Source organism: Glycine soja, chromosome 15 (assembly GCF_004193775.1).
Source record: "Glycine soja cultivar W05 chromosome 15, ASM419377v2, whole genome shotgun sequence".
Lineage (NCBI taxonomy): Eukaryota > Viridiplantae > Streptophyta > Magnoliopsida > Fabales > Fabaceae > Glycine > Glycine soja.
Window position 1 is genome coordinate 29796097 of NC_041016.1, and position 11071 is coordinate 29807167.

At 37.0% G+C, this 11071-nt stretch overlaps 1 non-coding gene across 1 annotated transcript; it reads right to left on the reverse strand.

The window, feature by feature from the left end:
* Positions 1-8754: 8754 nt before the first annotated feature.
* Positions 8755-8861, reverse strand: LOC114388824. The gene has a single exon (XR_003661615.1). It is a non-coding gene; the product is annotated as a small nucleolar RNA R71 (small nucleolar RNA).
* Positions 8862-11071: the final 2210 nt, after the last annotated feature.

Consider the following 11071-nt stretch of genomic DNA (forward strand, 5'->3'; position numbering starts at 1 on the left):
TGGTATTAAGTATTATTAAGGCAAATTCTTGCCAATAAAATAAATTGCCTATTACCATCCTTTATATTTTGTACTTGTGCCCACATTTGTTTTCATTTTTCCAATCTTTGATAAGGCTTTCTATTCATTTTGTTAGCTAATTCATATACCAATTACGATAGAAATACTATATTTCTCTTGTTGTGGTTGTGCACATATTAAAACAAAACTGTCATTTACTATTATATTGCATTATCTCCCCTTTTAAACTTGAATGCATCCACCTATTGCCTTTGTAATTCGTATATGAAGGTTGGTTTTCAGGTTTTGTGATACATTGATATTTTTAGGAGGACACTATTTTATTAAGTTCCTTTGTTAAAATGCATCACCCATGAATTCCTTGTAGCAAATGAAATTCGCAGTTGAAGAGAAAGGACTATATCCAATTTAAATACAAGGTATGCCTTATTGGCTGGATGGTTAATGGGAGATGAGGTTACAATTTTGTAATGAAGGAGAACATGTCAATACCAAGTGATCCAATGTTGCTTGAAGCAAGTAAAAGGAAAAAAATTCCTCTGCGAATAAGAGCCTACAAGAAACTTACCTTTAGCCCAAACTAGAAAAAAACTATTCTAGCATGCCTTCAGAAATTCATGCATATGCTAACAACTTGTAAAACACATGAAAAACTTGAGTTAAAGAGAGACGCAACTTGATCAATCACATGCAAGAACCTTTGCTTGAGTGAATGAGTCTCTTTTTGATCTCACAACTCACTTTTTACCATGAGAGATTTAGAAAAACGAAGTCTAGAAGTTGTGAGTCACACACTTATTCTAAGCACTTTTTCTTCTCTCTTCTTCCTTCTCAAAATTGAGAACACAAGGGGTTATTTATAAAGGAAACAATTATAACCACCTGTAATCGATTAAATAGCCAATGTAATCAATTATTTCGAAAAATCAATTATATTCTCATTTCAATCGATTAAAGCGTTCTTCCTAACATCTAGAAAACTTTCAATAACAATGTAATCGATTAGATTCTTGTTGTAATCACTTAAAGTGTTCTTGGTCACTTCTAGGAATACCTTTTAGAACGAAGTAATTGATTACAATCACCTGGTAATCCATTAAAGCAAAGACTCATGAAAAGCCAAACATGATCTCAACTGAACTATGTAATCGATTACGGTTAACTAGTAATCAATTAAACCAAAACTTGAATCTCTCTACAAGCTACAGACACTTGTGTAATCGATTACAAGTAGCCTTGTAATCAATTAAAACAAAGAGTTTTATGTACTGAAGAAATTTCTAACTTTAGAAACAATCTTCCTACCTCTACATGATGATGCATGGTGTATATATGAAAAGATGGAGACTAAGATGCAACAATAATACAAATGTCACTCAAAGAGTTGGACATGCAAAAAGACAAAATTTCTTCAAGCTCCAAAACTTAGCCTTCCTCTTGGTTGTATCCTTTTGCAACCAATCTGGCCTTGCTCCTCAATATGATGCATGATTCATCAAGTTTGTTTCAAAACACCCATTTGGCAAGTCTAGGAACTAAATTCCATATTTCATTCCTTTTAAACTGATTTAACTCTTCATACAAAGCTTCATCTATGTTTCTTGGTTCCCTTTTTGACATGCTTCACATAATTTATTTTTTCCAAACTTGAGTTTTGGAATACCAATTACTAAGTCTTTTTTAACTTGATGATTGAGATTATGCATGTTTATATGTGCAACCATATGATGCCATAACCAAAAATCATCAATCTTACTTAGCAAGCAACTAAGTTCATGAAATAATGCATGTTCAATATTCAACATGTAGATATTACCTGTTCTTTTACCTATGTGAAAAACCACACCAAATATAGCTTAACAAATGAGACATCAATTCTTGTTGAATTCAATTTTGAATCCTTTGTCACATAGTTGACTTATACTCAAGAGATTGTGCTTAAGTCCATTAACACATAACATTTTTTGTTTGAGTCTTGTGTTGATCTCCAATGTTTCCTTCTCCCATATTGTTGTCTCCAAAAGTGACATATCCTTCTTCCTTTAACACGAAGTCAGTAAATCTAGACTTGTCACCCATCATGTGTAACACCCTGATATATATATATATATATATATATATATATATCTATATATTATTAGTAATTATGTTTGATGTTTGATTATTTGTTACATTATTTTCATCCGTAATTATTTTTAAGGAAGTTAATTTAGTTAATAGAGGGGTGTGGATAGATAAGGATCTAGCTTCTCAAAGAATCCTCTTGAGAAAGCTTCTCAAAGAAGCCACGAGGAAGCTTCTGGAGGAAGCCTCTTAATGAAGCTTATAGAGAAAGCTACATGAAGTTGTCTCGGTAAAAACGCTGTCCAGCCTTCGTTAACCGTTGGATCTTCTCGAAATTTGGATTGCAACTTCAAAAGACACTTTTCCATGATATGACCGTTGGGATCTTTGAAAAGATGTTGGGAGTGTGCTAGAAGCCTCTTAATGAAGCTTCTGGAGGAAGTCTCTTAATGAAGCTTCTAGAGAAAACTACATGCAACTGCCTCGGTAAAAACGCTGCCCAGACTTCTTTAACCGTTGGATATTCTAGAAATTTGGTGTGCAACTTTACAAGACACTTGTCCATGATCTGACCGTTGGGATCTTTGAAAAGATTTCTGGAGTGTGCTAGAAGCTTCCATTCCCGAGAGCATCTCTTATTTAAGCATTTCAGCCTTTGCATTCGTGTAGCTTAGGAAAAACGTCATTTCTTCTTCTTTCTTTCTTCCAAAGCCATTTCTAAAGTTCCAAGAACTTTCTCCATCACCCACAACCACCATTAGCCACCACAAACCATCGTTGTTCTCCACACCGAGAGGAACCCTTCAACCGAAGCGGAATCTTCCAACTTGGCTTGCGGTTTCGGTAGAGAACGAAACCCTAATCTGACCTTTCGTTTTCTTTCGAGGTAACCATGGTTCTACGCTTGTTTCTTGTTAGTTTCATCTTGTCTTTGCATCTTTTCTGACTTTGGAACCGCCATTGTATGTCTTATGCTTCCTTTGAAAAACTTTTGAGAAAGAGACTTTGTAAACGTTATCCTTTCATGAAATGCATGTTATTTTCGTAACCTACACTGAACCCCAGTCACATTGGCATGGTCGGAATTTCCAAATGATGTTCCTTTGTAAAACCTGAAATGCTCTCAGCTCTTTCAAGTAGTGATGTGGGTGTTTGACCCAAAGCACTGTTACTAGCTTTGTTTTATGAAATCCATACTAAGTCTCCTTCATTTTGGCATAGTAGAGGCTTACGTGGAATCGACGAGCAAGGACGAAAAGGAATCTTCAAGTGACGCGATGAGGAATCTGCGGGGTAGCTCACGATAGGTGAGGGGAGTTTATTATAAAATTTACCGTTTTAACACCATAGTTAGGGTCAGAAAACCTAGCTATGAGGATATCTGCCTATCCCTGTTGCATGATGATTTTTCTTCAAAGAAAATTACGTTTTAACTAATGGGATGCGATATATATACATACATATATATATACATACATACATACATACATATATATATATATATATATATATATATATATATATATGTATTGTGATGAATGATATTGTTTTGGTTGTTTAAAATGTGTTGTTTGAAGATCGTGCGTGTGGAAATGATATTGTTGTGTATGTTTGAATTGTTGTTGTTGATAACGTCATTGAGATGAGATGATATTTATGTTGTGAATAACATGGAAATGGAATGTTGATTGATGTTGGAAATGCATTGGCATGTGCATGTTGTGTATGTTCGTGGGGGGCACTGTGCACTGACCTTCCAGGGTCTTTGGCACTAGCTTTTGGCCACGAACATACGTCGTATGGAGTGTATGTCATGGGGGGTAGAGTGCACTGACCTTGTCGGATGGCCCGGACATGGGTAACTAGCGTGGTTAGAGAATCTAAGCATTTCTGAGGGGGTGCTTAGGCGCTTTAATTGGTCCATGGTCTTTGGCACTTACTTTTGGCTGTGATCATAGCTCATACGACACAGGAAATAGAGTAACTGTGGTCAAGTGTACTTTGTACTAGGGGGCTTGTCACCTGGTAGGGAACACCTTTGGGCTCCCAGGCTGATCACCTATGGGAGGGGGGCTGTTACGTGCACAACCGGGTGGTCTCGACAAACTCAGCACAGTTCCCTAAGTGAGAGTGTCGTGTGGACACGCTTAGGCTATTTCCTGAGGTTTGGTTGTTGTTGGTACGTACCACATTGCATCTGAGTGTTGAGTCAGGTGCATGCATCATTCTGTGCAGTCTTGATTGGATCCATGGATGGATGATGAGTAGTTGTTGGATGTGAATGATGAATATTTGTTGGATATGAGTGTTGAATAATGATTGTTGTGTATGCTTATCATGTTTGCCTATGTTCCTTGCTAATTGTGGTTATTTGGAATTGGTATTGGTTCTTTTATAATAAACTCACCCTTGCAATTTTGTATCGTGTGGTTGATACCTGTGATGATCACGAACCTTGTTCGTGGGAGCAAAATGACAGTGGCAGGGTGTAGGGAGTAAGATTCTGGTGAGGAGCTGCCGAGCCAACGTGATGACGTTGGCGTTATTTTGGGAGAGAGTTGTATTTTGTAATCAACTCCTCCGTAGTTGGTTTTTAAGTTTTATTTTGTTGAGTTAAAGATGTAAAACTGGGATTTTAATTATATATATGAATATATTTAATTTTCGTTATGTGTATAACATGTACGGAATTATTGTTTCTATGTAATTATGCATATTCACTTAAGTAATAGCGTGTTGTTGGATGAATTTATACTGTGACAAAATCACTTCTATTTTCATAATAAAAAATTAAGGGAGTTCTTTTTATAAAAATTGAAATTATCGAATATTAGAGTGTGGATACCGTAGCGATGAGGCGGGTCGTTACATCATGTGCCTAGAGTAGCCATTATCCAAGTACTATAGTGAGTATCTTGCTTTTAGGCACACTTACACCAATTAGAGAAATGTGGTACCCAATTATGATTGGGTCCAATGGGATTAATTTCCACAGTTAAATATTTAGGAATCCAAACACATTTACCTCTAGGAAGGTCAAATCTCCTAACATAGCATTTATAAGATACATGTTCTCTTTTCATGCAATTATGACAAGTCTTTAGGCTTAAAATGCACTATGTTTTTCTTTTTGGAAACTTTGTTGGGGTTCACCTTGTTGAAGGATGCAAAATTGGTTTTCTTAGAAAAGGTAGTTTGCTTGTTATACCCCAAACCAGCCTTATCGGTAGTTTCCTTTTGTACACTGAGCAAGTGACTAAGATCACTCTTTCCTTTGTTCATTTTTCTAAATAGATCTTTAAGATAAGAAAGCTCAGTTAGCAACTTCATACGTTCTTCATAATGATCCTGTCTTTTAACTTTTCAAACTCAATTGGCAAAGATTTGTAATCATACATATTAAAAGAAGTAGAAGCACAAACTTAACCAGTGATTTTATAGCTTGAAACAAGTTTTTCATTTTCTTGTCTCAATTTATCTAGTTCTCTTTATGTTGAAGCCAATTTAGTGTTATGCAATTTTAGATCGCTTCTCGGCTTATTGTTCGAAGCAGTAAGCCTTTGTGCTTCTTCGTGCATTTCATTAAATGCTTCCAAAACTTCTTAAAATTCATACTTTACCTTTGTTTCTTCAACGGTTGAAGAGTCACCCATTGAATCTTCCATCAAGCACACATTTGCAACTTCTTCTTCAATTGTTCTAGAATGCATGACAAGATTTTTAGATAGATTAATAGCACTTGTGTTGTCACATTTCAAAAGAATGTGATCAAGGATTACTCCAAAGTCTTCCAGCTTTTGTTTCAGCCAGAGACTTTGAGCACAATAACTTACAGCTACAATGTATTCTGCTTCTACAGTGGATAGTGCCACACAAGTTTGTTTCTTACAAGAGAGCTTCCTAAGAGATGGCATGTCTCGGGTTCGACCAGAATACTTGTTTACTCTTTCTTCCAAATTGGTATTACTTGTTTTTATATGGGAGTGGTCTTACCGGCAAGCACATCGGGTCGTCAAGTAAAATAATTAAAATGGAATGAACCGAGTATCGAACATAAGGAACTTGTTCATTTAGCAAAGTTTTGTTAAGTAAGAAGGCATTTGCAAACAGAAATTAATGATTTTGAATTAAAGCAAAAGTATGTTCTATCCTAAGTAATAGCAATAATCGAGAACAAGTAAGTGTGAAAACAGATATCTAAAGACGTTGGGTCCTGCTACTGAGTAAGTTGATGCAATTAAAGATGTTTTTCTAATTAAAGATTGATGTGTCATCATTTTCTTCTATTTCTTAAACCCTTTTTGCACCATTTTAATTACTGATTAATCTTAATTGTCAAATTAATTAGGCAGTTTTATTATTTGGGCTCATTTAGCTAATTTGATGTTTTTAATCTAATTTCAGGAATTAATGAAACATTGGGCTTAATCTGGATTTTGGTTGTGGACTTGAAGAGGGCAAATAAAGCAGCGCTTACCTTAGTTAATTTCTAATTAGGGGATTGCAATTTTATTTTATGTGGTTTAGTGTTTATTTCGTTTTGGGCTAGAATATTGTAATAGAGCCCAGTGACTTTGAGTGACTCTTTTTAAATAGCAGCCTTGGGATTCGTGCAAGGCTATTCTGTTAGACTATTATTTAGAGCATAGGGTTTATGGTTTTTACGTTTTTTTGTTCCAATGCTACTGTTCACGTAATGCAATTTTCCATTTTCTGCTTCTAATTACAATTTCGTTCTTGTTTCTTCATTTATGTTTCTGCTTCATTTAAGTTTCTGCTTCATTTACATTTCTGCTTCATTTACTTTTCTGCTTCGTTTATGTTTCTACTTTTAGTTTCATTTACGTTTTCTATTTGAATCTATGGAAGGCTAAATATTCTGGTGTTGTTTCCTTTTGAGGATGAAGCTCAACTCTCTTTGAGGTTTCGTTTATAATGTGGCTACCTGGCAGTTTTCCCTTCACCAGTTAACCCAAATTCGTTAACATTAATCTGTGCACGCTTTGTGTTAGATTAATTGCCTCTGAGCCTAACTTGCGTTCATGCTTAATGGATGAAGGGCTAACTGGTGTATGTGTTGCCTAATCACGTATTGACAACCCTAAGTTGATTTTCGCTTAGTAAATTGAAATAGGGTTGGATTAAGTGGTTAACTGTTAGGGACGAATTCTCCATAACCCAGGACAAGAGAATGGCTTTTGAATCAGAGGAAACAACCCGTTTTTAATATTATTAGTTTCGTATTCCAGTTTACTTGTTCTGTTTTTAAATCACAAAACAAACAAACCCCCCCCCCCAATCGTTACTGTTACAACAAGTATATTATGAATATTTGGTTTATCATTGCTCGTTGGGAAACGACCTAGGATCACTTCCTAGTTACTGCATTTTCATGTTTATTTGATTCGGGTACGACCTCGATCAAATTTGGCGCCGTTGCTGGGGAGCAGTGTCCAAAGGTTCATAATAGCTAGCGTTGTGTGTTTAATTCTTTCGTGTTTTATGTTTAATTGTTAGTATTGTGTTAATATGTGTGTTAATGTTGTTTAATGTCCTGGTATTTTGTTTAGTGTGTGTTCTGTTTCAGTTTTCCTATTAAGCGCTTCCCCTGTTTCAGTTTTGGGTGTTTTGCTATGAATAGTGTTTTGCGACGGACTTAGCGACCACTTTTGCTTGCGGCAAAACAGAGTAGTAGTAGAAATCATGTAGCGACGGATTTTAGCGACCACCCATGCTGAATTATTTGGAATTTTTGTTTTAGTAGCTAGGGTTGTTATTTCCTACGCCGTGGCAGCCAGCCGTAGGCCGGCTAAGGTCTCCATCGTCCACAAAAAGTGATTCTGTCAAAAGTTTTTTATTTTTCAAGTTTTATTCACTTATTTTTCTCAACCTACCATTTTTAGCTTCCATAGTTAGACTTTGAATTTTTGTCTGAAATTTTTTATGCTATCTTCTCATCATTTGATAAGGTTGCTCAAAAAATTTCAAGTCATTTGGATATCATTTGAGCGTAGCTGTAGTTCAAACCTACACCTTTATTTACATGACAAGGCAACTAGTTGTGCATGCTTAATGTAGTGTATGACTAGAGGCAATCCATCTGACTTACAACCCTTTGATCCTGAGATAGATAGGACATTTCATAGATTAGTTAGGCATCATTTTATACCTTTTGATCATCCTGAGCATTCCATTACTGGTGAATCAGTGCATTCTGTTATTGGTGATTTTGAACATCTTGATTTTGAGCATTATAATTTTGAGCATTCTGATTTTGAACATTCTGAGAACATGGCACAACCTCCACCCCGTGAGAGGACTCTAAGGGAAATGGCTGCACCTGATTTCACATATGAAAGCTTGTGCATCCAATACCCTAATGAGGATGTCCCATATGTTCTTAAAACTGGACTGATTCATTTGCTTCCAAAGTTTCATGGCCTTGCAGGTGAAGACCCGCACAAACAGTTGAAGGAATTTCATATTGTCTGCTCCACCATGAAACCCCCAGATGTCCAAGAGGATCACATATTTCTGAAGGATTTTCCTCATTCTTTAGAGGGAGTGGCAAAGGACTGGCTGTATTTCCTTGCTCCAAGGTCCATCACGAGCTGGGATGACCTTAAAAGAGTATTCTTAGAAAAAAATTTCCCTGCTTCCAGGACCACAGCCATTAGGAAGGATATCTCAGGTATTAGACAACTCAATGGAGAGAGCCTGTATGAATACTGGGAGAGATTTAAAAAACTATGTGTCAGTTGCCCTCACCATCAGATTTCGGAGCAGCTTCTTCTCCAATATTTTTATGAAGGACTCAGTAATATGGAGAGAAGTATGATAGATGCTGCCAGTGGTGGAGCCCTTGGAGACATGACTCCTGCTGAAGCCAAAAATTTAATTGAGAAGATGGCTTCCAACTTCCAGCAGTTTAGTGCCATAAATGATGCTATAGTCATTAGAGGAGTGCATGAGGTAGCTACAAACCCAGCTGCATCATTCGAAACTAAGAAGCTAGAAGGAAAACTAGATGCATTGGTTAACTTGGTAACCCAACTGGCCTTGAATCAGAAATCTGTACCTGTCGCAAGAGTCTGTAGTTTGTGCTTCTCTGCTGACCACCATACAGACCTTTGCCCTTCCATGCAGTAACCTGGAGCAATTGAGCAGCCCGAAGCTTATGCTGCAAACATTTACAATAGACCTCCTCAACCTCAGCAGCAAAATCAACCACAAAAGAACAATTATGACCTATCCAGCAACAAATACAACCCTGGATGGAGGAATCACCCTAATCTCAAATGGTCTAGCCCTCAACAGCAACAACAGCAGCCTGCTCCTTCCTTCCAAAATGCTGCTGGCCCAAGCAAACCATACATTCCTCCACCAATCCAACAATAGCAACAACCCCAGAAACAACCAACAATTGAGGCCCCTCCGCAACCTTCCCTCGAAGAACTTGTGAGGCAAATGACTATGCAAAACATGCAGTTTCAGCAAGAGACCAGAGCCTCCATTCAGAGCTAAACTAATCAGATGGGACAATTGGCTACACAATTAAATCAACAACAGTCCCAGAATTCTGACAAGCTGCCTTCTCAATCTGTCTAAAATCCCAAAAATGTCAGTGCCATTTCATTGAGGTCGGGAAAGCAGTGTCAAGGACCTCAACCTGTAGCACCTTTCTCATCTGCAAATGAACCTGCCCAACTTTACTCTACTCTAGAAAAAGGTGATGACAAAAATTTACCTAACAATTTCTGTGCTGGTGAATCTTCTTCCACTAGTAATTCTGATTTGCAGAAGCAGCACATCCCTCTTCCATTCCCTCCAAGAGCAGTTCCCAACAAAAAATTGGAAGAGGCAGGGAAAGAGATCTTGGAAACATTTAGAAAAGTAGAGGTAAACATACCTCTGCTGAATGCAATAAAGCAAATTCCAAGATATGCTAAATTCTTGAAGGAGCTGTGCACTAATAAGCGAAAGCTTAAAGGAAGTGAACGAATTAGCATGGGCAGAAATATCTCCGCATTAATTGGTAAATTTGTTCCCCAAATTCCTGAAAAATGTAAAGATCCAGGTACATTCAGCATACCTTGTATTATAGGGAATAGTAAGTTTGACAATGTCATGCTAGATTTAGGAGCTTCTGTTAGTGTTATGCCTCTGTCTATTTTTAATTCTCTATCTCTAGGTCCCTTGCAGTCAACTGATATGGTAATTCATTTAGCTAATAGAAGTGTTGCCTATCCTGTTGGTTTCATAAAAGATGTCTTAGTTAGAGTTGGTGAACTGATTTTCCCTGTTGATTTTTATATTTTGAATATGGAAGATGGATTTTCTCAAGGATCAGTTCCCATCATTCTAGGCAGACCCTTTATGAAAACTGCTAGAACTAAGATAGATGTATATGCAGGCACACTATCCATGGAGTTTGGTGATATAACTGTTCATTTTAATATTCTGGATGCTATGAAATACCCATCTGAAGATCTTTCTGTATTTCGTGCTGAAATAATTGACCATGTTGTTGATGAATACATGACTGATCTTTATTCTAATCTGCATGCCTCTCACTCTTCATGCATTGAGTCTGAAATTGTACTTGATCATATGTCTGAATTTGATGCTGAGAGTGAATCTGAAATTGATATTGATTGCATGTTTGGTGGTGGTGTTTTACCTCTCGAGATTGATTTTATAGAGTCAGATAGGACTAACCATGTTTCAGGAAGTACACATACCTCTGACTTTCTTTATGAGGTACAGGCTGAGAAACCATCTTCTTCTACCACTATCCATTCGGCCACACCAGAATTGAAGCCTCTGCCATCAAATTTAAAATACGCTTACTTGGATGATATCAAAAGTTTTCCAGTGATTATATCTGCCTCCCTTGTTGATGAGCAAGAGGAGAAGTTGTTGTCTGTTCTCAAGAAGCATAAGAAGGCTATAGGCTGGACCCTGGCGGACATTCCTGGTATTAGCC